Source organism: Hordeum vulgare, chromosome 5H (assembly GCF_904849725.1).
Source record: "Hordeum vulgare subsp. vulgare chromosome 5H, MorexV3_pseudomolecules_assembly, whole genome shotgun sequence".
Lineage (NCBI taxonomy): Eukaryota > Viridiplantae > Streptophyta > Magnoliopsida > Poales > Poaceae > Hordeum > Hordeum vulgare.
The window spans coordinates 405,844,798-405,871,021 of record NC_058522.1 but is presented as its reverse complement, the minus strand read 5'-3'; the positions used below and the strand labels follow the sequence as shown (position 1 = coordinate 405,871,021).

Sequence of the window (26,224 nt, the reverse complement as noted above, 5' to 3'; positions counted from 1 at the left end):
AAAACTTACTTGTGAGTCAGTTTTTGATCCAATTCTCTATTTTGTCTTCTTTTCTCATGGTTACTGGAGTTCTTTTGGCTGCATTCCTATCAATTCATTGAAACCAAATATAACCAGTTAGACAAGCCATTTCATTTTAACAAACAGTAGACAAACAGTGATCTTAGAGATAACTTGAAATTTTTAATGAGTGTCAAAATACTCGGTCATCCATTCCCACTCTTTTGGTTGTAAATCTTCCGGTAGATTAGCCATTCTAGTTGCATCCATTTTGTACGCCTTGTAAGTGGAGCCTAGAGTTGATCGCGAGCCTCTATATCGCTCTTTCGCAATTTTTAGAACTTTTCTTCTGCTTGTGGTGTATCTTTCAGGTCCCATTTGTTTTGTACAAAATAAAACAAATCAACATACATAAGCAGTGCATTATCGATGGTAAAATAAGATAACACATGACAAAAAGGTTGTACGCACTATCATTTCTGCAACAATGAGTCGATGGATGGTAGGATGAATGTCCGACCACGTCCTCACTCCAATGAGTGGTAACTTTTTTTTCCATTTAGCAGTGAGGATCATGGTCGCAAATTCACCCTATCATACATTGACTCATTGTTGCATATACGATAGTACGTAAAACCTTTTTGACATGTGTAATCTTTTTTACTATCGATAATGCATTGCTTATGTATGTTCATTTATTGTATGCTGCACAGGACAAATGTGACATGGAAGATACACCAAAAACACAAGAAAAAAGTTCTCAAAATTACGAAAGAGCGATATAAAGGTTGACAATCAATTCTAGGCTGCACTTACAAGGCATACAAAATGAAGGCAACTAGAATGGCTAATCTCCCGGAAGATTTACAACCAAAAGAGTCGGAAGGGATGATTGAGTACTTTGGGACTGATTCAAAATTTCAGGTATCTCTAAGATGAGTGTTTCTCTATTATGTGTTAAGATCAAATTTCTTGTCTAGTTGATTATGTTTGGTTTTCAATTAATTAATAGGAATGCGTCCAAAAGAACGCCGATAACCATAAGAAAGAAAAGATAAAGCACATAATTGGACCAAAATCTTACTCGCAAGTAAGTTTCACAAGGTATGAGTGTAACTAAATATGTATGTCTCGCTGCTAAATATGGTTTCATGTTTCAAGCATCTCGTTGTTATATTACTTTCAGAGAAACTTAAAAACCGAAGAAGAGCCAAATTATATTGTTATGTGGGAACTCACCCACACGAATAATGGAACATGGTCTAACACAGAGTCACATGATGTTTACGCGAGCACACTGACTTTCGGTTATTCTATAGTTATTCAATGATGTCCATTTGGCATGCTTCATCATGAGCTGGGATTATTCATGCGTTGGATCATGTTATTGTTGGATCATGTTATTATTTTTTCATCTTTTATAGTGTCAATATTGATGCCATACCTATAATTGGTCTTTTCATGTTTAGGACAAAGCATGTCAAGAGGTTGAAAAACAAAGAAACTGGAACTCAAGGTCCACTTTCAAGTGAGCAGAGAAACAATATTTTTTAGACCGCATACAAAGACACTTTGTAATGCAAGTCATCGCAGCCTCGTAAGTAGAGATACGCAACCAAACATTCAACTAATTTTGAAAGGTTTCATATCTAGAATGAAGAGCAAGCTCGTGCTACAGTAGTCACCCAACATCAAAACTCTGAGCTCAGCCAACTGGTCAACGAATTGCAAGATCAATTACAAGTTGAACATGCAAACACACAAGAGAGGATAAACTTGGAGCGTGCTAAGAGAGAACAACTTGAGGAGAGGTTAAAAGAAGAGCATGCTGAAAGGGAAAGATTGTTGGAAGCGTAGCGAATATCAAGACTGGAATTTGAAAAAGAAAACTTGATGGAAAAGTTTGCAGAATTGAGCAGAACATATGGGAACCAACAAGTGATTACAACCATATGTTTGTGACCTTGTATGATTTATTTTGCTTACTTGCATTTCCAAAAGTGCACTTCTATATACCCGTGCCTACGAAGAAGGTTGACAAAGAAAATAGTATTCCAAACTTACAAAATACTCTTTTACATATATCTAGTCCTAATAAGACTCCAAATGCGATCATACAAGGTGCAACAAGGAATTCTCGATGTTTGAAGCAATGGCAAGTCATAACCTTTCTTTATCTTCATGTTCACCTCCATTTTATACGTCATCAACCATCATAATTAGATAGCTGCTTCTTCTCTTTCACCATATGTTGTTGTTGCATTGCGTCACAACTTGAACAAAAACCAAATATGTGCTAGCTAGGGACGCGAAGTTAACTGAAATTATATATCGAGTCACAACTTAAATCAATTTCGGAAGCTTTAGTAGATGTACTTGTGCTTAGCTTTAGAAATTTACACTTGTAAAAGTATTCTCATCCCTTAGTTACATACTTGCTGACACGGTATTAGTCCAGGTAGGCTCGCGCCATTTCTTTTCAACAATGGGTTGGAATATTATATGGCATATGTTATGTTGGGCTCATTAACTAGAACTTTTTTCCGATTTCTTAATTGTAGGATCCAAAGAACTATCTAGACTGGACTCGAGAACACGGACAGTTTAGTCTTGACATTTAATTTGGATGGCTAAATTACATTTGTTCACTTGATGGATACTTGCTACGAGAATTATGAATTTTATAAATCTAGATATTATATGTATGATTTTGAATATTGTAATTGAATACATGTTTTATTTTTATGGTTGCAATAGGCTATTAACATAACCCACTTTCGGTTGCCACATGTTAGCACTACGAAAAATGTAGTATTGCTTCAAATCTCAGCCGCCATGCCTATGTGTTTTGTTGCATTAGGATGTTGCAGTCAAGCACTTTATATTGTCGCAATAGCTTGGCATCATATTTTTCTTCACGATGCAATAATTGTGTGGCACCATGAAAGTAAGTTTTGTTGAAATAGAGTATCGGCTCACAAGGTTTACATTGTCATAGTAGCTTCTTGCTACAAATATTTTGCCCATTGTCGTAGCTATTTAGCGCCACCAAGCTAAGTTTTTTTTGAAATAGAGTATCGCCACAAAAGGTTCAAATTGTAGCAATAGTTTGTTGCTACAAACATTTTACTCGATGTGATACCTATTTATCACCACCAAAACGAGTATGTTGCAATTTCTTGTTACGACGAATGGTTCTAATCTCCTCCCTCTAATTGTAATCATCTGATCCTCGTAATTGAAGCAGAGTGTGGTTTTAATATCCTCCCTCTAATTCCCAGGCGATGATTAGCCCTGCACGGTGAAGCACTGTCGGATCATGAAGACCTTACGTTGCAACTCTTAGAGATGTTGTGCTTTCGACCTTACGTTCGAGGGATTGTTTGTGGGCGGTTCACTAGATCATTCATCTAGTGATTGAGGGACTTCATCAATGATTTACACCGACTCATCTTCTTCTGCTGCAACTCAAAGTTGGTAACCATTTGATCGTAACCGTTATTTTATGTTCATGGTGTTCCTAGTCCATTGTAGGGCCTTTTTTTGGTTTATACTATGTTTCCCAACAATGAGTAGGGAGTGAATGGTGTTCAATGGCTCGATCCCGGGCCATACTCCGACACTGAATCGTAACAAAGAGAGCTGTCATTGCCTACTCTGAAAGGATTACTTCTAGTCCCCTAACCCCCTCTTCAAACACCACCTATTAAGGCGCCGTTTTCGGATGACTAGACATGTGTTCAGCCGTATCTGGGAGGGGATGGGGTATACGATAACTATTTCGAGTGCAGGGAGGAGGACCTCGGAAAGTGATGGGGAGCATCCCATGGTCATCCCCATGGATTCTACAACACCCTCTCAAGCTCCAAGTGATCCTATGACAAGAGCTCGCAGACGCGCCATCGAAATCGAGGTGACATCTCTCCTTACCGATCCATAGTTCTGTCCACTTGAGACATGGTCGCTACCTCAAGGAGGAATGTTTTTCATACTTCGGTATCATGAAGACGACCTCGGAGACACTTGGAGTGAAGGACAAGTAACCACAGAGACAAACGAGAAGATGGATGAAGGCAAGCTCCAAAGGAAGTCACAAAGACCTCCCAGCGGTTGGTCATCGGGCCGAGGGCCCAGAAATCCGGCGCCACCAGTCCAGAATCGAAGGCCAGCTGAAGCTTCAGCGGCCGAACATCCGGCCGCTAAACATACATCCACCCCCTAGCCGGACATAAGGCACCCGTTTAGAAATCCAGACCTCGAGTGGAAATCCAGCAAAGAGGGTCCAGAACCTCGCGGACTTGTGTCTCTCCTGTCCGGACATCTGGTGTCCCAAGAAGCCCCAGACATGAGGGCCCCGGCTAGACATTCGGCCCTTGCTTAGACAGACACGGGCCGAAGGCCCCCTCTCTCCCCTCTCTCTCGCCTAAGACTATATAAAGGACTCCTCCATCTAGGCTTAGCATATGTTTGGCTCTTAGCTAGTTGAGCATTGCTCCTTCCACTTCCTCCTCCATGGAGATGACCTTTTTGTGAGAAGATCCCTATCATAGGAAAAATCCTCTAAGGATTCAAGGCAACATCTCTTTGAGTGGGAAGAACTATCATCTTTACTTGTATCCCGTATTGGACTCGAATCATTGCATCCTCTTGTGTTTCATGGGTTTAGCAGATGTGTGATCGAAGATTGTCTTGAGTGTTTGTTTGATTTCTCTCCTTTTCCCCTCCAAGTGTGAAAAGGTCAACACCCTCGGTTTTGCCATGTATCAGAAAGATTGTCTTCTCCTCTTATCAGAAAAGAACTACGACTATTCGAATGCTTGCATACAGAGTATTCGCTGGTCTCATTGACCATTATGTCCGAATGAGCAACTCCACATGACTAGAGTACATGTACAAGTTTTGCAAGGCTCTAGTAGCAGTGTTTGGCCCGGAGCACTTGAGGGAGCCAAATATTGTAGATACAGCCTTGTTGTTGGGGATCAATGCGAGTAAGGGCTTTCTGGGGATTCTTGGTAGCATAGATTGTATGCACTACGAGTGAAAGAACTACCCTTCTACTTGGCAGGGATAGTATAGGGGCCATGTGAAAGCTTCCACTGTCATATTTGAGGCCATGGCTCAACATTTCTGGATTTTACACTCTTTCTTTGACATGGCCGGATCTCACAACGACATCAATGTATTTCAACACTCTCCGGTGTTTGCAGGGCTTGCAAAAGGCAACTGCCCAGAGCTCAATCTTGTGATTAGTGGCCACCACTACAACAAATGAGACTACCCATGTGACGGTATCTATCCTCAGTGGACTACTCTTGTGAAGACAATCTCCAACCCTATAGGAGAGAATAGGAAGACATTTGCCTAAAAAAAGAGAGTGCTAAGGAGGATGTAGACCCAGGGAGGGGGCGGCAGCGGCAAAGATCTGACAAGGTCGGCGGTCCGGGATCCGGGGAAAACGCGAGGGCGGTGTTTGGCGGTGAAGATCGGCTACGAGGGCAGTGACGGGCGCAGAGATCGGGCACCTTTGCGGCGGCTCAAGGCGAAAACAGGAGCAGCGACGAGATACGGAGATCAAGCGCCTTCGCAGCGGCTTGACGCGAGCGACGCGAGGTGGATCGGGACAAGGCGGAGAGGTTGGGTAGTTGGAGGAGTAGGAAGCAACAACCGGACCAAAAGAAACGTGCCGACGATGAGGAGAGGATCAAGCACGAGTTGCGCGTGCTAAAATACCTATGCTCTAATACCATTAGAAATATGCAACTTGTATTCCCTGAAAGCAAATGACCAATATATATATATATATATATATATATATATATATATATATATATATATATACAAGTACAGATGGTAAATGTGGAGGAAACCCCTCATACAACGTGAAAAATATACATTCTAGAATATAACTCAAAATGCTAACATTCAGTATTTTTGTTCAGCAAGGTCTGACCATCTCCCGCTTCTACTTTAGTTTGGAGGCAACATGGTGTATAGAAAGAAAAAGGAGTTCAGATACGAAGCCATATGTGGGAGAGAGAGGGGTCGATGGATGAGTTGGTTCAGGAAATTTGGAGCAAGGGAGGATCTGCTGCAACACGACAAGAGGTTCAGAACAAGGTGTGTGCATTACAGCAGGGGCTCGGCAAATGGAGTAATTCGGAGTTTGGTTCAGTTGCTAGCTAGGCAAACAAAAAAAGCTCCGGAGTAAACTGCAATCCCTCATGAATAAATCGCAGAGTGCAACAAATGACAGGGAGATAAAAAGGGTTGCGGATGAGTTGGTTGAATTACTCTTACGCGAGGCGATCATGTGGCGAGAGAGGTCTAAAGCAACATATTTACGTGAGGGGGATATGAACATGGAATGGTTTCACGAGCGAGCTACTTGCAGACGAAAACAAAACACCATTATGGAAGTGCAAAATGGAGTAGGTCAGTGGGTTGAGAAGGACCTCGAGAGCATGAAAACAAATTACTTTAAGGAACTGTTTACCGAGGACAAGAATGTTAACCCACACGAACTATTAGACATGTTCACACGGATGATCAGCCAAGAAATGGATGATGAACTCGAGAAAGAATTTACTGATAAGGAAATCGGCAATGCGCTTTTTCAGATTGGACCGCTAAAGGCCCCTGGACCGGATGGTCTCCCTGCCTGATTTTACCAAAGGAATTGGGGGCTTTTGAGGACTGATGTAGTGAAGGTTGTACATAATTTCTTTGATGAGGGAATCATGCTCAAGGGCCTAAACGACACCGCCATTGTTCTCATTCCCAAAGGTAATGATCCACGATCGTTGAAGGATTTCAGACCGATTAGTCTATGTAATGTCATCTACAAGGTGCTCTCAAAATGCTTGGTCAACCGGCTGCGTCCCCTCTCGGATGGCCTTTTATCCGAGACACAGATTATGTTTATTCCCGGCCAAATGATTACGGATAATGCACCGATTGCTTTTGAATGTTTCCACAAAATCCAGCATAGCAGTTATCCTACGAACACACACTGTGCATACAAGCTTGACCTCGCCAAGGCTTACGACAGGGTGGATTGGAGGTTCTTGGAGGGTGTTTTGGACCAATATGGGTTCGGCAAAAAATGGATAGCATGGATTATGGTTCGTGTCCGGTCCGTGAGATACTCTGTGGAATGCAATGGAGAACTACTAGAGAGATTCCAACTGACCCGTGGGCTTAGACAAGGTGACCCCCTCAGCCCATACTTATTTCTGTTTGCGGCACATGGCCTATCACGGATTCTGCAGATGGAAGTTAGTGGTGGCGACATCTTGCCGCTAAAGTTGCTCGAGGAAGCCCAGGAATTTCTAATCTGCTCTTCGCGGATGATAGCCTTCTTTTTTTCAAAGCTTCAGTTGATCAAGCAGAGGTGGTAAAATACATGCTATCCACTTTCTAGAGGGGCACTGGTCAGCTCGTAAGCCCAAATAAGTGCTCTTTGTTGTTCAGTGAGAAATGTCTGGACCCTATCCAGAATGGCATTAGAGAGGTACTCGAAGTTGAGGCCTCAACTTTTGAAAGAAAATACATTGGCTTACCTACCCCCGATAGTAGAATTAAGGAAGATAATTTTATCGAATATGGAAAGGTTCATGAAAAGATGCACCAACGGGTCGGGCAGACATATGTCGAAGTCCATGTAAAATCAATTGTCCAAGCCCTACCTACCTTTACTATGGTTTTGTTTAAGGTGTCCATGGGGTTCTATGACAAGTATGAGAGACTGATTAGAGACTTATATTGGGGTGATGAATGGGACAATATGACAAAACCAAGGAGAGGAGGAGGCATCAGTTTAAGGGACATGCACTTATTCAACCAAGCATTGCTGGTAAGAAATGGATGGAGGTTGATCCACCATCCGGACAGTTTGTGTGCGAGGGTCCTCAAGTCAAATACTACCCTAAAGGAGAACTATTAGACACGGTTTTTTTGCATATGATGCATCTCCGACCTGGAGAGGAATTGAGTTCGGCCTAGAGCTGCTGAAGAGAAGGCTAATTTGGAGAGTGGGTGGTAATGGAAACAACATCCAAATCCAAAGGAACCAATGGATCCCAAGGAAAGAGGGCCTAAAGGTTGCTAACTTCACATGGAGGCCGAGGCTGAGATGGGTAAACCAACTTATTGATCCGGTCACTAAAGAGTGGAACCATGGACTTACCAACAGGATATTCAATCCTTTTGATGCTTCTGAAATTGTCAGAATAAGAATACCAAAAGGGGAGACTGTGGATTGTGTGGCTTGGCACTATGAGAACTCCGGCAATTTTACTGTGAAGAGTGCCTACAGGCTAGAGATGGCAACAAAAGGGAGCGGCCCCAGACCTCTAGCTCCACTGCGAGTGTTGACGACCGCAGCAGCTGGGATCTTATTTGGAAAGAGAGAATCCCCGGAAAAATTAAAATACACGGATGGAGGGTGGCTACAAACATCTAGCCACCAAAGCTAACAAATGCAGACGAACTGTTGCTACGGACAACACTTGTGATATTTGCGGCAACACGGAGGAAGATGAGTTCCATGATGTTATATCGTGTATGAAAAGTAGAGCCCTGAGACAAGCAATGAGAGATCATTGGAGGCTCCCAAAAGAAAATGCTTTCCGGTACACGGGGAGGATTGGCTTCAGAACCTCCTAAATACATGCGATGGTGATACCCGAAACAAAATCCTACTCATGTTATGGCGGGCATGGTTTCTCCGGGATAATATAATCCACAGTAATGGAAAGGAAACCATCTCGGGATCAGTTGCTTTCCTGCTCAAGTATGAGGAAGAAGTCAGGATCGCACAGGGGAAATCAGAGGCCGAGAGGGGCGTTTTCTGTATGAATTTGTATGACGATCAGTGCCCGGTTCCTCTGAGTACGATCAGAGAGCAATGGCGCCCTCCAATCACCGGCGTGGTTTAAACTAAATGCAGACGCGCCCTTTGTTGCCGCGACGGGTGAGAGCGGGTGCGGTGCAATGCAGTTGCCAGGGACTATCAGGGGACCCCGCTCTTCTCGTTGGGGTGTAGACATTTTGGATCACATCTGAAAAAATGGCTTCAGAGGGACAAGAACAAACTTGCTCATGCCCTAGCAGCTTTTGCATCTAAGTTGGGCGATCTTTGCCGGCATGCAAGATGAGCTGAGTGATACATTGAGGAAAGACTTTAACCAGGCTGATTGATCAGTTTGTGTAATTCTCAAAAAAAAAAAACAGTGTTTGGCAGTACAAGAAGAAAATCATGCCCCTATAGATGAATTCAATTCGACCAAGAAATAAGAATTGGCATGAGAGAAGAGGCCCCAATTTCAGAAGTGATGGATTAATACATCTAATTAGCATATTATACCTGAATCCGTGGGATGTTGGTTTCAAACTGAATCAATGTCTGCTCTCTGCTGCCGACTGCAGAGATCGGAACTGAAGTGAGCGGGGATAGATTAGTCGCGCCGTCCGCTGTCCGCGCCGCCGTGCGCACGTCCGATCGCCGAGCAGGCGATGGCAACAGCCCTGGCCATGGCCGCCTGGCGGCTCGCCGATCGCGTGGGAGTAGAACAGGGGCGCCAGGGAGGTGCTGGTGGCCGGTTAGGCTCCTGGATCTGATCGATGGATATTTCTTTTGGGCGATGAAGGACTGATCGATCTGATCTGCGTGCGTGCGTGCGCTATATCCAATGGGCCAACTCGTGAAGTGGAGGGAAGCCTCTGTTTTGGGCTGGAAGCCTGAAATACTTGACATAATGTACAGTTTCTTTTTCCTTATACATACACAATATATATGTCATATATACCGGCATGTCCCCTCCCCTCTCGAGTCGCCCCCCTGGGCGACCAAGAAGGCGAACCCTAGCCGCCGACTTCCTCTCCCCTTCCTCCAGCCCCCCTTCCCCGCCGCCGTCGGCACGTGCCGCCGGGCGAAGCCTTGGTGGCGCCGGCGCCGGCGGACATCCTCTCCCCTCCGCTTGGATCTGGAGTTGGAACAAGTGTCGACGATGGATTCGGGGGCGGCGATGACCTTAATGAATGAGGTGCGGAGTGAAGAGCAACCAAGATGATGATAGACGTGGTCGTCGCTTTTGCATGAAGTTCTTTTGCCTTTGTCCTATAAAACTATGCTTTTATTTGCACACGAACTATGACTTTTCTGAAAATACTGTACATTTTTTGAAAATACAGAACATTTTTATTAAAATACTCAAGATTGTTTAAAATACCGAATATTTATGAAAATCCCAAAATTTTTTAAAGTTATGAATATATTTTTAAATCTGAAACTATTTAAAATTTAGAACAATTTTTTTATAAAGCAAAGATATTTTTAGAATTTGAAGAACAATTTTTAAAAATCCAGAAGAATTTTTGAAAACCCTAATTTTTTTAATTTATTAACAAAATTTAAAAAACTATGATTCTTAAAAATTGGAACTTTTTTTATAAGCAAGAACATTTTTCGAAATTTAAGAACAATTTTCGAACACAAAATTAGGTTAAAAATTGAACACAATTTTGATATTTTGAACATTGTTTGAAAATACGAAACATTTTCATAAAAAAGCAAACATTTTTTGAAAATCCCAAACATTTTTAAAGTTATGAATGTTTTTGAAAAAGGAAACTATTTAAACTTTAGAACATTTGTAAAAAAACAAAAACATTTTACATATTTAAAGAATAAATTTTAAAAATCCAGAACATTTTTTGATATAGAAACAGAAAAAAAAGAAAAAAACTAATTCAGGGAACCTTGTAAAAGTATTCCAAAACCAGAAAAAAAATCGTCTGAAACATTTAGAAGGTTCCCAAAACCAGCAAAACGGTCTGAAGTTGCTCTGCTTGAATGGGCCGGCTCAATTAGAACGATCGTTCAATCTCCCCTGTGCGGATCCTCGACTCGCCTGAAGATTTTCCGCTTGAATGGGTCGGCCCAGTTAGAACGATCGCTCAATCTTTTCTGTGTGGAGCCTTGACTACTTGCGGCAAAATGTGGCAAATAGGAGGTTCCTCTTGGCTGCCCTGTGCTCTTCTCTCCTTGACCGCTCTCGATCGTTGGACCAGCCCGTGCATGAGTTGGTTATCCATTGCAAGCTTCCCTTTCATCCACCCGGGCCCTGCACGAGACGACGCAGCTTTCCACGGCTACTAATCATCGCGGCACGGCGCGCCTCTTGGTGGCGCACAAGAGGCACCTCCTGTGTCCTGCTAGTAATACGCCAGTTTGACGACGGATCAGCATCGGCTCTCAGGTCGTGTTCATGGTGGTTGATTGGTTCATCCATCATGGACGGACGTACGGGTGACGGCTGACGGGTGTCAATTAAAGGGCCTAGCGCATGCATGCCCACCCCCTGGCTAGCTAAACTAGCTAGCCCAGTGATACCTATCCTACGTGACGTACGTACGTGCGTACGTACACAAAACAAAGCTAGCCCCATTCCCGTCCCTGGATTAATCAACTCTCAAGATGCCACAAGATCCCAGTGAAGTGGCTTTCGGTGACCTGGCAACACATAATCATGCGAATTATCAATTGCCCAGTGGTTAGTGGTAGCTCCTCGCTCCCTGGCACCCATCCGTGCCAGCATCAGCAGACGAGCAGTGATCTCTACTTAACTAACTAATCCGCTCTCTCTCTCTCTCCTAGTTGCCCTAATATATTCATTCGGTCCGGTCTTATCGGCTCGATCTTGCATCATGCGTGCACCTTGCTATAGCCGGTGGGTGCTACGCAGCAACAAATCCGTGAAAAGCTCACCCCAAAGTGCACTATTGTTTGCACGCCACTTGGGCACACATGGTCCCGGCTCCCAGGCGGAGTGTGCTTCACTTGATCCCAGAAAACGTTAGGAAATGCGGCACTTGCAGCAAAGGTGGCTTCTTTTTCGAGATCGAGCATATAGACCGCCACTTGCAGCAAGGTGTCACTTTGGAGTGCAAACCTAATGCTGCTTCCAGTTGCAGTTGCGGTTGCGAATAGGATGGCAGCATTCTCAAGCTTCGGCTGGGAAAACAACAACCTACCTAGCTAGTAGGAGGAGGAGGAGAGTACGTACCTTGATTGATGCTGACTCGGACGTGTCGCCACCGGCTGTGCAGTACTCGTACTACTGGTAGTATAGTACAAGTCGTTTTTTTTTCTGGAGCCGTCCATCTAGCTTAGCTAGATTGCAGATCTCCTCCCTTTTCAGTGCTCTAACTGCTGAGTTTATGCGATAGGAACCTATCATGTGAATTTTTGTTTTCCGGCAGAGGGCAGGGGACCGTAGGGGCGGCACTGAGATCGCAAATAGAACCGAGATGAAGTTTTGATGCCAACTTCATAACTGTTATATCGATCCTCCTTGGGGAGAAGGTATGCTAGCTGAGTTTGACAAGACATGACCAGTTGCTGGCTGACCTCTATAATTTGAGTGGGGTCAGAAATCCAAATTAAAATTGTTCAGCGTTATTTTCTCCATCCGGGTTTATAACCCCTCGTACTTTGGATCAAAGTTTGGCACGCAAAACATAAGTGATAGTATGTTACAAAAATACGTTGTTTGCTCTTTTTTTTCTAATAATATTATTTGCATTACATATAAATCAGATTTTGTTAGGTAAATTTATGGTTAAATTTTGTCTCAAAATACGAAAAGGACTTGTAAACCAAACTTTGGAAGTACTTCATCCGTTCATAAATATAAAATATTTTAGATATTTCAATGTGAACTACATAAGTATTGAAATTAGTGAATAAACACGCTAAAATATGTATATATACATCTAATTGAGGGGAAAAAAATTAGAACATCTTATATTAGGAACATAGGGACTACTATATTTTCTCCTTCCAGCTTTCCTTACTGTCGGACTCGTGTCTTTCTTTCTTTCCTTTTTTGACCCGAAATTGTGAGGCAATAACTCTGCAACAAACTTTACTAGTATAATGTCCGTGTGTTGTCACGAACCATGAATATATTTTTATCAGTTGCAAACATAATCACAATGCATGTTAAAATTTACATGCATGGAAATTATAGCATATAACAATGAGAAGTAATTAAAATCCACTTTAGTGATCTAACTAATTATCAGTTACAAACTACGATCTATTTTTATACCTTGACATTCCAGATATAGGAAGCGTTGTAATGGAGTATGAGATTAAAAATGAGCTGAAACATCTATTTTTTTTCTACATAGCAGGAAGCATGATCAAGTAGTGATGAATACAAACAAAAAAATGCCTTTATCACACATATAGATACATATCAATTTTGGTGCAACTAATGTTTGTGCTAGTCTGCTGGTACTTTGTATTCCCGAAGTAAGTTGACCACAACTAACATTTCAAAGAAAGAATAACAAGGTATTTGGAGAAAGAGCCTATGGAAAATTGTAAAATAATGTCTAGTCCTTAACAAATGTGCAAGTGATAGAACCGTGTATATAACTTCTGCTAACATGTTGCCCCATATCATGATGATATGAATCCTGCTACGTTCATGAACCCAATTCTGACTAACATGGTGCCACCGATAGATTTATATAGGAGAGTCTTTTACCGGTATATGGAAGGAACGTCAATGACATAATTATCCTAACACACCAAAGAATAAAATTTAAAAGTGATAAAATTCAGAAGTGATTATCAGTAGAATAGAAGCAATTATCAAGCGAGAAGCTTCGGGAGTAGCAAATTCAACATAACCAATTTCATGGGGAATAACACAAATATCTAGGCAGTCTCGACTCATAGTCAAAATATGGTATCCTATTCTAGTGATCTAGTTACAAATACATGAAAATTGTTCATCTGACATACAAATATTCTAGCATTAACCTCCATGAAGAATGTGACTACACAATAGATATACCTATAATTTGGAATGCCACCTTCGCGATGCATTCGGTAGGAATGAAACCTTTTATATTTATAATGTGATAGAGTGGGTTAGACTAACAAATACTATTGACACAAACAACAACTAATTGTAAAGAGCATTCTCAAAGGTCCATTCAACATTACAAATGTGTACTGACGTGGGAGGCGAGTGGCAAACTGAACGCATTCCTAGTCACCATAAGCTCCACCTTCAGCCCACATACCATTCGTTGCTAGAAGGGATAATTGTTGTGCTTCTCTTTCTTATCCTTCCCTACATCTTCTACTCATAGCCTCTTCATCAACCCGTTTCGTTGGCTCCAACCAGCATTGCGTCAATATTAGTGCGTTCATTAGTGACACCTTATCTTTTTGTTTCGTCCTTCCTCACCTTAACATCATGGATCACTTGGTTCCTTTGGGTTTTTTCTCTTCTTATTAATGGGACACACTTTCTTTTTTACTATAGCATGAACCATCTGGTCAATGTTGTGTTGTATTGTCCTCACCCGTCAATGTTTTGGCAACTGTGAATGTGTGGACATCCTGCGGAGCATGATCTTCATCCAACTTAGTGAATGCTAGGTCGCCCATGTATCAAGCACATGGTGGTTGTTGTCCTTATTGGCAAGTGGTGTCTCGTAATATCCATGAGAGTGTATTGATCATCATTGCCCATGAGCACTTTTGAAACAATTCAGCATGATTACTTTGCTTAACTAATTACATAAATAATTAATGGCATATCTAATTCTCCACACGCCTAATTAACTTTCAATCAAATCAATTAATTTATCTGCGAAATTAGGAAATCACTACTTACAATTAAGCGTAGGCATAAGTAACTATGCACATAATTATTAATTGCATTAATGACTTAGTTTCCAAATTCACCTGATGCAAAAAAGTCCTATTTAAATGGCTGAATTAATTGCATACGTAATTAACTGTCTAGCTAATTAATTCCACCGACGGATTGATTGCTAATTGATTCTACGCTCAATTTTGGAAATATTTTCACATGAATGATTGCTACGAACGACGACAATGACTATCGAGTATTAAATGACACATTTCTTTAACGAAATTTTTGACATATGAATGGACACGTTTGATTTCTCTGTATAACTCACAAGAAATATAATATGACCGTGTCCACGAATGCGCGTAAGCGGGGGTATGACGACTCACCTTTTGCCACGACCTTCCTCGACGCCATGATTCACGCCCTGGCATTTTGGAGCATCGCGTCGACGTCACGCCCGGCTACCGTGTCTTCCTTTGTGTTGCACATGGCATCCCTCCGTAGGGGCGCACGAATGTGTATGCTCATAAAAAAATGTGGTATTTTTATTGTATTAGAAAACTCGTGATTATCAATTAATAGTAGATATAATGATTGTCGTGGGTATAAGCCTGACAGTAGATGTGTAGGGTACGAATGAGATGGGCAGAGTCCTAGCTACGGCGAGGTTGTATGAGTTCAGGCCCCTCTGCGGTGGAGGTAACAGCCCTACGTCTCAGTGCTCTCGGAGCTTGTTACCGAGTGTAATATGGAATACAGTGATTTGCTAACCCTTTGACCAGTGGGGGAGGGTGGCTTATATAGAGTGCGCTGCCCTCCACAACGGTTCTGACTCAGGGGTGGAGTAGTGGCGATTGAATGCGTACGTTACAGGTAACGTATGCTCTAAATGCTAATGAATGCACCCGGAAACGTACGGCAGTTTCCCTCCAGAGAGGTTACGATGTACCGAGTGTACCCAGTCGGTTAGCCTGGTGTCCTCCGAATGCTAGTCTCCGACTGGATGATTCAGGGCCTGTTACCGACTGGATGATGGGGACTCTTTAATTCAGTCGGGGCAGACTTAGGGTCCTGTCCTTTGTGTGGGGTAGTCCTTGGGTAGGACATGTACGGCAGGCCTATGACCCTACCCTAGGACTATGACCCCATCATTAGTCCCCGAATGGATTGGGGTTGAAACGCCGAAGCGGTACTTGAGGTTCAGATCCGACTGGACTAGGTTCGGCTTGGGCGTTGCTTGCCTCTATCCATTTTACCTTTCCTGACCAGCGATCCGAGTGGAAGTGCTTGCGAAATAGACTGTCGGGAACCGAGTGCTTCTGCGGCATCTTTTGACGCGACCGGTCAACTGACAGCGGCGGATTTTCCGGGATCTCAAATTTCGGGTTCCGCGCGCTCAGCGGGGATGACGCCAGCGTGCTCGAGTAGCGCCTGACTCCTCGATTCCCGCGCCTTCAACTCCTCCACTGATATCGCCGCGGCCGGTCGGGCGGATAAGATTTCGGGCCTGCTCGCCAGCGACCCAGTCGGCGCTCTATTTAACTCTAGGCGGCGAGACTCCTCCGTTACGCTCGCCGAATCTTTCGCTCTCGCCTGCTCCGTCCTCCTCGCCACCCCTTGCGCTCCTACACTCCTTCCTTCTCCTCCCTCTCGAGAGTTCACCGTCGCCTCCATGACCAAGGGTCAGACCAGCAAGATGGAGGCGAGGAAGAAGAAGAACAAGGCGGCGGCGCCTGCTCAACGGCGGCAGCGGCCGCTGCCGGCGGGGTGGATCCAAGGAGACTTCCTCCCCTCCACGGTGACGGAGGGAGATCTGCTGGAGCTGGTGGAGCACGGAATGCTCGTGCATAAGTCCTGGAGGCTGCCGGCGGATGACGAGGTCGAGCCGGCGCCACGGGAGGGGGAGCGCGTCCTGCTCCTCAGCCATGTTCACAGAGGTTTTTCTTTGCCCCCGCATCCCTTCTTTAAAGGCATCATGAATCACTCCGGTGCCCAACTTCATCACTTTCCTCCGAATGCCATCGCCCATCTTTCTACCTTTATCGTTTTGTGCGAGTGCTTCATTGGCTGCCCCCCCCATTGGGGTTTGTTCAAACACATCTTCTCTGCCCGATCCCAAACTATCAAACGTCTTAGTCAGTCGGACGATAAGACGCACCTCCTCCAGCTCTGCGGAGGTTTAGGATTCCAGAAGAAGAGTCGGAGCAGCTATCCTGCTCTCCAGTTGAGTGAGTCGGTTAGGAACTGGCAGTCGACGTGGTTCTACTGCCAGGACATCGCCTGTCCGAATGCATCGACTGGGCTGCCTCCGTTTAGTCTAGACCGGCCCGCTCCACCTAAGCAGCTCGCGCTCTCGAAGGCCGAGAAGAACGACATCCAGCCTTTGGTCGAGGCGCTCGTGGATGTCGTCAGGAGGGGGGTCACCGGCATAGACCTGCTGGAAGTCTTCCTTGGTCGACGGATCCAGCCGCTGCAGGCTCGCGACCATGCTATGTGGCACTACACAGGGCCCGAGGATTCCACTCGGACCAACGTGGTGGGCGTACCCGAGGAGAGAGTGACCTCGTGGGTGCTCCAAATCACGGGCCCCTATGAGAACCCCAAAGAAGCTCGCCGAGTGAAGCCTTACAGCGCGGATCACCCTCCACCGAATCAGGTGAGTGGCATTAGCCGAGTGCATTGAACTGTCTTAATTCCAGTCGCTTACTTATATCTCCATGTGATGCCTAATGTTTCCGACTGAACTTCATGCAGGCGTGGACTTACTGGTTCTCCCCCGTCTCGAACGGGAATCCGGAGGAGGAAGAGGAGGAAGGCAGTCAGGAGGGCAGCATGGAGAGAGCTGAATACGTCTCCGACAGTGGGGAGTCGGAGGAGGAGGACAGTGAGGAAGAGGAAGAGGATGAAGAGCAAGACTCGCCACCTCCACGGCCAGAGCATCGGAGTAAGCACCGACACAAGCCTGCCGTCCCTGCAGCTCCTCCTGCGTCGTCGAGTGCTCCGCCTGCCGCTCCGGTGGTCCCGAGTGTTCGAGGCACCAAGAGGGCCAGGGACGCAGCCGCTGAGCCCGCAGGCCAGTCTTCCAGGGCGCCCAAGCCGAGTGGGCCCAAACCTCGGAAGGCTCTGCCGCGAATGAGGGTTGCTATCCCCGTCACCTCCACGTAAGTGAATCTAACTTTCGGCTCTTTCCGTTATCCGAGTGAACTCCTGCTTTATAAGTCGAATGGACTTCACTCGACAGGGTCGCCACCTCTGCAACCTCTCCGGCCCGCTAAGGGGACGACCCCATGGACACGGACAACGTCGTTTCGTCCCAGCCAGGTGTGTTGTAGGAGAGTCGGGTGTTTTATCCCCGCGGACTGCGCCATTCTTTCTTTTTCTGAGACGTCATGTCATTCGGCTTGTCCGGGGCGATTTGCCTGGACGAGGACGACCAGGGGAGGGGCGACCCCGCCGTGGAGCCTGTCTTGGAGCCTGTCCCCGAGGCTGCTCCTCCTGCTGTCACCCCTGTCGCCGACGCTCCACCGACTGAAGCACCTCCACCGACTGAACCGGTGCCGGTGGGGGAGGAACCGACTAGGGCGGACCTTGGGATGCCCCAGGAACCTCCGACGATTCCAGGTTCGTCGAATGTTGAATTCAGCATTCGGTGTCTTCCGGAGGAGCAGGTGGGAGCGGCCAAAGGGGCCATGGTGCAGGCGGAGCTCATGGCTGGAGAAGCCAAGAGGGCTTATGACTCCGTTGCAGCCTTGTACCAGCGGAGCTTGGAGCTGTGCGATGATATCCGAGTAAGTAGTCTAGTAAGTATTTACTTTTCTCCTGTAACCCACTGGGCGGTGTTGTTTGTTGCAATGGGTTCACTCCGAGTGAACCCAGTGGGTGTAGTCCCCGAGACTTCTGTCGAGTGCTTGCACCGACAGTTGTCTTTATACATTTTGTCTTTAGTTTGGTTGTGTCCGCAGACAGGATTTCCGAGTGCGAGTACTTGTTGCAGTGGGGGCGCTCTTGCAGTAAGAGTCTCCGAGAGTAAGTTGCACACAGGTCGGGTAGTATTGGCCTCTGAGGCGTAGGTGAAAACATGCATCTCAATAGGGCAGGCCTGGTTAAGGTGCATGCCAGTGGGGTCACTCTTAGTGAACCCATTGGGCGTAGTCCCCGAGACCGCTGTCGACTGCTTGCGTCGGCAGGGGTCTCAAGAACTCAGACTGTGAATTGACAAACTTGCTGATTACCCTTTGTTTCTTGGTGGCAGAAAACTTGTGAGATGGGAACGGCCTATGAGGCCCTGAGGGCGGAGAGGAACCAGTTCGCTGGTGAACTTGATGCTGCTATGCTCGCCATGGCCGGCATGAAGGATGCTCTGGAGGGACGAGAGAAGTCCCTAGAGGAGGCTCGGGAGGCGAACAAGGTGTTGATAGAGGAAGTGGAGAGAATGAAGAAACAGAGGACTGCTCTGCACAATCAGATGGGCGTTCTGAACAGACAATGTATAGCTCAGGAGAAGTATGTCAACGACTGGGCTGTGTAGATGATGACTCGTCTGGCTGGTAATTCTTATGTTTTGCCGAGTGCTTGTACCGTGTGCTGTACACTCGGTTTTTATTGTCTGCTTGCCCGTTTGTTGCAGACTTTTGCGGCGGCGCTGAAGCTGAAGCGGCGGCTGTGGAGCGGTCCATTAAGGACAATGTGCCACTCGGCGAGGACGCTAACCGAGATCTGCTCCGGGCGGCAAAGTGAGTCCTTTCATCGGCCGACTGAGAGAAGTCGTCGGCCGAATTGACAAGGAACTTTGGCCAGAAGACGAGTCGCGGCAGGAGATGGAGACCGTGATGGTGCGACTGGAGGAGATTCCGAACTGAGTGCAATCGTGGAAGAAATCGGCCGCGCGTTGCGGTGCTGATGTTGCGCTGTCCTTGGTCCGAGTCCATTGCAAGGAGGTGCAGGAAGATAAGCTGAAGGCATTGAAGGTCGCCAACACGAAGAAGCTTCGATTCGAAGACTTCATGGAGACGTTCCTTGAGACTGCTACCCGCATTGCTGATGGAATCGACTTGGACACTTTTGTGGAGCCCTCCAGTCCTGGCGCCGGCCCAGCTGACGCGTAATGAAACTTTATCCTCGGTATGCCGAGTGTTTACCTGTAAGAAACTCTGGCCACTTCTGTTGGCTGTCATACTTTTAAATCGGTGCGGGTAATCTTGATCCGCACCGAGTCAACTATCGTTTCTAGACTTTTGGAATCGAAATGAAAACATTTAGTCTTTTGGTTGGATGCTGTTTTGAGTGCAAAGCTGAGTGCGTACTCGGAGAAGATTAATACTTAGGTGATTCTTGATCACAGCTAAGTCCTCGAGTGTGACGCGTAGTGCACTCTCGGAAGATGTTAATACTTAGGTGATTCTTGATCACATCTAAGTCTCCGAGTGCGACCTGTAGTGCACAGTCGGAGGAAGTTAGTACTTAGGCGATTCAGGATCGCAGCTAAGTCTCCGAGTGCGACATGTAGTGCACACTCGGAGGAAGTGATTACTTAAGTGATTCTTGATCACAGCTAAGTCCCCGAGTGTGACGCGTAGTGCACACTCGGTGGAAAATATTGCTTAGGTGATTCTTGATGACATCTAAGTCTCCGAGTGCGACGTGTAGTGCGCACTCGGTGGAAAATATTGCTTAGGTGATTCTTGATCACATCTAAGTCTCCGAGTGCGACGTGTAGTGCACACTCGGAGGAAGTTATTACTTAGGTGATTCTTGATCACATCTAAGTCTTCGAGTGCGACGTATAGTGCACACTCAGAGGAGGTGATTACTTAGGTGATTCTTGATCACAGCTAAGTCCCCGAGTGTGACGCGTAGTGCGCACTCGGTGGAAAATATTGCTTAGGTGATTCTTGATCACATCTAAGTCTCCGAGTGCGACGTGTAGTGCGCACTCGGTGGAAAATATTGCTTAGGTGATTCTTGATCACATCTAAGTCTCCGAGTGCGACGTGTAGTGCACACTCGGAGGAAGTTATTACTTAGGTGATTCTTGATCACATCTAAGTCTCCGAGTGCGACGTATAGTGCACACTCGGAGGAAGTTAGTACTTAGGCGATTCAGGATCGCAGCTAAGTCCCCGAGTGCGACGTGTAGTGCACACTCGGAGGAGGTGATTACTTAGGTGATTCTTGATCACAGCTAAGTCCCTGAGTGCGGCGTGTAGTGCGCACTCGGAGGAAGTTAGTACTTAGACGATTCAGGATCGCAACTAAGTCCCCGAGTGCGACATGTATTGCACACTCGGAGGGGGTTAGTACTTAGGCGATTCAGGATCGCAGCTAAGTTTTTTTTTTGTGACCGGAGTCTGCGACCGTGGGAGAACTCTGAATCTGCACAAAACTGAATCTGCTGTATATATTATTTCGTCAAAACTTGTTCGTTACACTGCTTCAGTCGACGATCACGTATAAAAACGCTTGAGGAGATCCCCGTTCCATGCGCGCGGCTCGTCTGTCTCCCTCTGAATGTTGTAGAGTGTGTATGCTCCGTTGTTCAGCACCTTGGAGATGATGAAAGGCCCTTCCCAGGACGGAGCCAACTTCTGTGGTCTTTGCTGATCCACTCGGAGCACCAAATCGCCCGCTTGGAATGTGCGACTCCTGACGTGACGCGCGTGAAAGCGTCGCAGATCTTGCTGGTAAATTGTTGAGCGAGTAAGTGCCATCTCGCACTCCTCCTCTAGAAGATCGACTCCATCTTGCCTTGCTTGTTCTGCTTCGGCTTCGGAGAAGATTTCGACTCGTGGGGCATTGTGAAGCAGGTCACTCGGAAGGACCGCTTCTTCTCCATAAACGAGGAAGAACGGTGATCGCCCCGTTGATCTGTTCGGAGTGGTGTGGAGGCCCCAAAGCACTGAAGGTAACTCGGTGACCCATGCACCAGCATCATGTCCTACCTCTCGCAAGAGTCGGGGCTTCAAACCTTGAAGGATAAGTCCATTCGCACGCTCAGCTTGTTCGTTGGATTGCGGATGTGCTACGGAAGCAAAATCCACTCGGATACCCTGACTCGCACAGAAGCCTTTGAATCTGTCCGAGTCGAAGTTTGTCCCATTGTCCGTGATTATGCTGTGAGGTACCCCGAATCTGGAAATGATATCCCTGACAAACTTGACAGCTGTTGAGGCATCGAGTTTCTTGATGAGCTTGGCTTCTATCCATTTTGTAAACTTGTCGACTGCCACCAACAGATGTGTGTAACCTCCTTGGCCTGTCTTGAACGGTCCGACTGTGTCTAATCCCCAAACCGCAAATGGCCACACAAGTGGGATCATTTTTAATGCAGATGTTGGCTTGTGGGACTTGTTGGAGTAGAACTGACAGCCTTCACATCGGTCGACCATATCTTTAGCCATCTCGTTTGCTTGCAGCCAAAAGAAACCGGCTTTGAATGCCTTGGCGGCAATTGCTCTCAAAGAAGTGTGATGACCGCAGGTTCCCGAGTGAATATCCTCTAGGATCAACTGCCCTTCCTCTGGGGAAATGCAACGTTGAAGAATGCCTGAAACACTCTCCTTGTACAATTGACCATTAATGACAGTGAATGCCTTGGACCTGCGAACTATTTGCCTGGCTTGGACTTCATCTTCTGGAAGTTCTTGCCTTAGGATATATGCAATGATCGGCACAGTCCAATCGGGAATGACAGCCAGAATCTCTGTGACCAGATCAACCACAGCAGGTACATGGACTTCAGTCGGATCTGTTGCGCTCTTGGGTTGTACCGGTTCTTCTGTGAAGGGATCTTCTTTGATTGAGGGAAGATGGAGGTGCTCGAGGCAGACATCACTCGGGACTGGTCTCCGAGTGGATCCGAGTTTCGCCAACTCGTCAGCTGCTTGGTTCTTCAGTCTCGGAACATGATGGAGCTCTAGACCTTCAAACTTCTTCTCCAGCTTCCTCACTGCATTGCAGTATGTTGTCATGGTGGGGTTCCTTACGTCCCACTCTTTCATCACTTGGTTGACCACCAAATCCGAATCGTCGTAGACCATCAGGCGACGGACGCCGAGTGAGATGGCCATGCGCAATCTGTAGAGGAGAGCTTCATACTCTGCCTCGTTGTTGGAGGAATCAAAGTGTATCTGAAGCACGTACTTGAGCTTGTCACCCTTTGGTGATATGATCACAACGCCAGCGCCGGATCCATTCAACATCTTAGACCCATCGAAGAACATTGTCCAATGAGCCGAGTAGATGTGGGTCGGTTGTTGTTGTTCTACCCATTCTGCTATAAAGTCAGCCAGGGCTTGAGACTTAATAGCTTTCTTGGCCTCGAACTTGATGTCACAGTACAGCATCTCCATTGCCCACTTCGCCACTCGGCCTGATGCGTCTCGATTGTGGAGAATTTCCGACAACGGAGCATCAGAAACGACAGATACCGAGTGGTCTTGGAAATAATGGGCCACCTTCTTCGCAGTCATATAAATCCCATAGATAAGTTTTTGATAATGGGGATACCTTTGCTTGGAAGGGGTCAGGACTTCGGAGACGTAGTACACTGTCCGCTGAACTTTGTATGCTTTGCCTTCTTCTTCTCGCTCGACTGTAAGAACAGTACTGACGAATTGATTTGTAGCCGCGATATATAGAAGAAGGGGCTCTTTACTGAGCGGAGCAGTAAGAACCGGCTGGGTGGAAAGTAGGACTTTGAGGTCATCGAATGCGACTTGGGCTTCGTCTGTCCACTCGAAGGTATCTGACTTCTTCATGGGTCGGTACAGAGGAAGTGCTTTTTCGCTGAGTCGACTGATGAACCTGCTCAAAGCCGCTAGGCAACCTGTGAGCCGTTGAACATCGTGTATTCTAACCGGCCTCTCCATTCGGACGATGGTCCCGATCTTTTCGGGGTTAACATCGATCCCTCGTTCGGAAACGAAGAAACCGAGTAACTTTCCGCTGGGAACACCGAATGAACATTTGGCTGGGTTGAGCTTGATATCGTACCTACGAAGGTTGGCGAAAGTTTCTGCCAAGTCAGTCAGCAGGTCGGAACCTTTGCGTGACTTGACTACGATATCATCCATGTATGCCTCCACATTGCGACCGATCTGGTCGAGGAGACATTTTTGGATCATGCGCATAAAGGTAGCTCCTGCATTCTTCAGACCGAAAGGCATAGTGATGTAACAGAAGCACCCAAACGGGGTGATGAAGGCTGTTTTCAACTCATCGGGACCATACAGACGGATCTGATGATAGCCCTAATAGGCATCAAGAAATGACAAACGCTCGCATCCCGCAGTTGAATCGACAATTTGATCTATGCGGGGGAGCGGAAAATGGTCTTTCGGGCAGACCTTATTGAGATGCTTGAAGTCAATGCACATTCGGAGTGACTTGTCCTTCTTTGGCACCATGACAACATTAGCGAGCCACTCGGAGTGGTGAACCTCGCGAATGAAGTTGGCAGCCAACAGCTTGGCCACCTCTTCTCCGATTGCCTTCCTCTTGTGCACGGCGGACCGGCGCAGGCGCTCTCGGACAGGCCGAGTGGCGGGATCCACATGCAGTCGGTGCTCAGCCAACTCCCTGGGTACACCCGGCATGTCAGATGGTTTCCATGCGAAGATGTCCCAGTTCTCACGGAGGAATTGGGTGAGCTCGGCTTCCTATTTAGGATCGAGGGTGGTGGAGATGTTCGTCGGCGCGGCAGAGTCGTCCGTCGGGTGGATGCTGACCTTCTTCGTCTCTCCCACCGACTGGAACGCGGACTCAGAAGCTGGTTTCTTTGAGTGCATCAGGTCGGCAGGGTCGACCGTCTTCTTGTATTCGTCGAGCTCGAGTACCGCCATCTGCTGGTCAGTGATTCTCGATCCCTCCTGCAGACACTCCTCGGCTCGTTGGCGGTTGCCTGTGATGGTGATAATGCCTTTTGGGCCGGGCATCTTCAGCTTCAAGTACACATAGCATGGACGTGCCATGAAACTCACGTATGCCGGGCGGCCCAAAATTGCGTGGTAAGCGCTCTGGAAATCCACCACCTCAAATGTGAGCTTCTCCTTGCGAAAGTTCTTGTCGGAGCCGAAGATGACATCCAACGCGATCTGGCCGAGTGACTTGGCCTTCCGTCGAGGGACGACTCCGTGGAACTGCATACTGCTCTCGCTGAGTCTGGACATCGGAATGCCCATTCCCTTGAGAGTGTCGGCGTACATGATGTTTAGTCCGCTATCGCCGTCCATGAGGACTTTGCGCAGTCGGACTCCTTCCACCACCGGGTCAACGACCAGAGCCTGTCTTCCTGGGGTGGGGACATGCGTTGGATGATCCGACTGATCAAAGGTGATCGCAGTCTGAGACCATTTAAGGAACTTGGGAGCAGTCGGAACGGCCATGTTGACCTCTCTATTCACCAACTTCAGTCGACTCTTGCTTTCGACGTCAGCAAAAATCATGAGGGTTGCATGGACTTGGGGAACGGATCCTCCTTGTCCTCCTCATCTTGTTCGGGATTCTTCTCACTCGGTTGCCCTTCGCTGAATCCCTGGATCAGAAGACGACACTGTCGAGTGGTGTGCTTCGCATATATGGGGTTGCCTTCTTCGTCCATCTTCGTGTGAACCAGACAAGGCTGGTCCAGGATGGGATTGTTGAACGGCTTCTTCTTAGGGGCAGACTGCGCTTTCCCTTTGCCCTTGAACTTGGCGATGGTTACGGCTGCAGCTTCTGCCTGCGGTGTGGGCGGAACTTTCTGTTTTTGCTTCCGAGTGTTGCCTCCGTCGGCATCGCCGATTGTCTTGTGTTTGCCACTCCGGATGTGGTCCTCTTCCTCGCCATTTGCATAGCGAGCCGCTATCTCCATCATCTTGCTCATGGAGATGTCGCCTGTCCGACCGAACTTCAGGTACAGCTCCCTATACCGAACGCCTGCCTTGAATGCGCAGACCGCTTGATGCTCGGTGACGTTCTCCACCTTGTGGTAGAGAGTTGTCCATCGCTAGATAAAGTCGCGCAAGGGCTCATTCGGCTTCTGGACACAGTGCTGAAGCTCCACAAGGCTTGCAGGGCGTTTGCACGTCCCTTCGAAGGTCCTGATGAACACTCAGGCCAGATCTTCCCAACTGTAAATGCTGGAGGGAGCCAACTGATTCAACCAAGCTCGCGCCGAGCCGTCGAGCACCAGAGGGAGGTGCTTCATAGCGACATGGTCGTCCCCTCCTCCGATCTAGACTGCCACTCGGTAGTCGTCTAGCCATGTTTCAGGCTTGGACTCCCCCATAAATTTACCGATTCCCGCCGCCAATCGGAAGTTGGGTGGGATGTCAGCCGAGCGGATGGCTCGACTAAAACATTCGGGACCGGACACGATGGTCCTGCTTCCACTCGGACGGTCCATATCGTGACCATCGCGGTGGGCCCGACCCCTGTCGACTCTTTGCTGGGCGATTCGCCCTCTTGCGTCGGGTCTTGGGTCGTAAGTGTCGCCGACTGAACGCCGATCATCATGATGTCGGGACCCATAGGGCCCACCCCGCGGAGGGGTGTGTGAGCGGCGG

The 26,224-nt window shown here is 46.9% G+C and overlaps 1 long non-coding RNA gene across 1 annotated transcript; it reads right to left on the bottom strand.

The window, feature by feature from the left end:
- Positions 1-1,991: 1,991 nt before the first annotated feature.
- On the bottom strand, positions 1,992-9,702 carry LOC123398919. The gene is made up of 2 exons (XR_006610283.1): positions 9,365-9,702; positions 1,992-2,318 (listed from the first exon to the last, which is right to left on the bottom strand). It is a non-coding gene; the product is annotated as an uncharacterized LOC123398919 (long non-coding RNA).
- Positions 9,703-26,224: the final 16,522 nt, after the last annotated feature.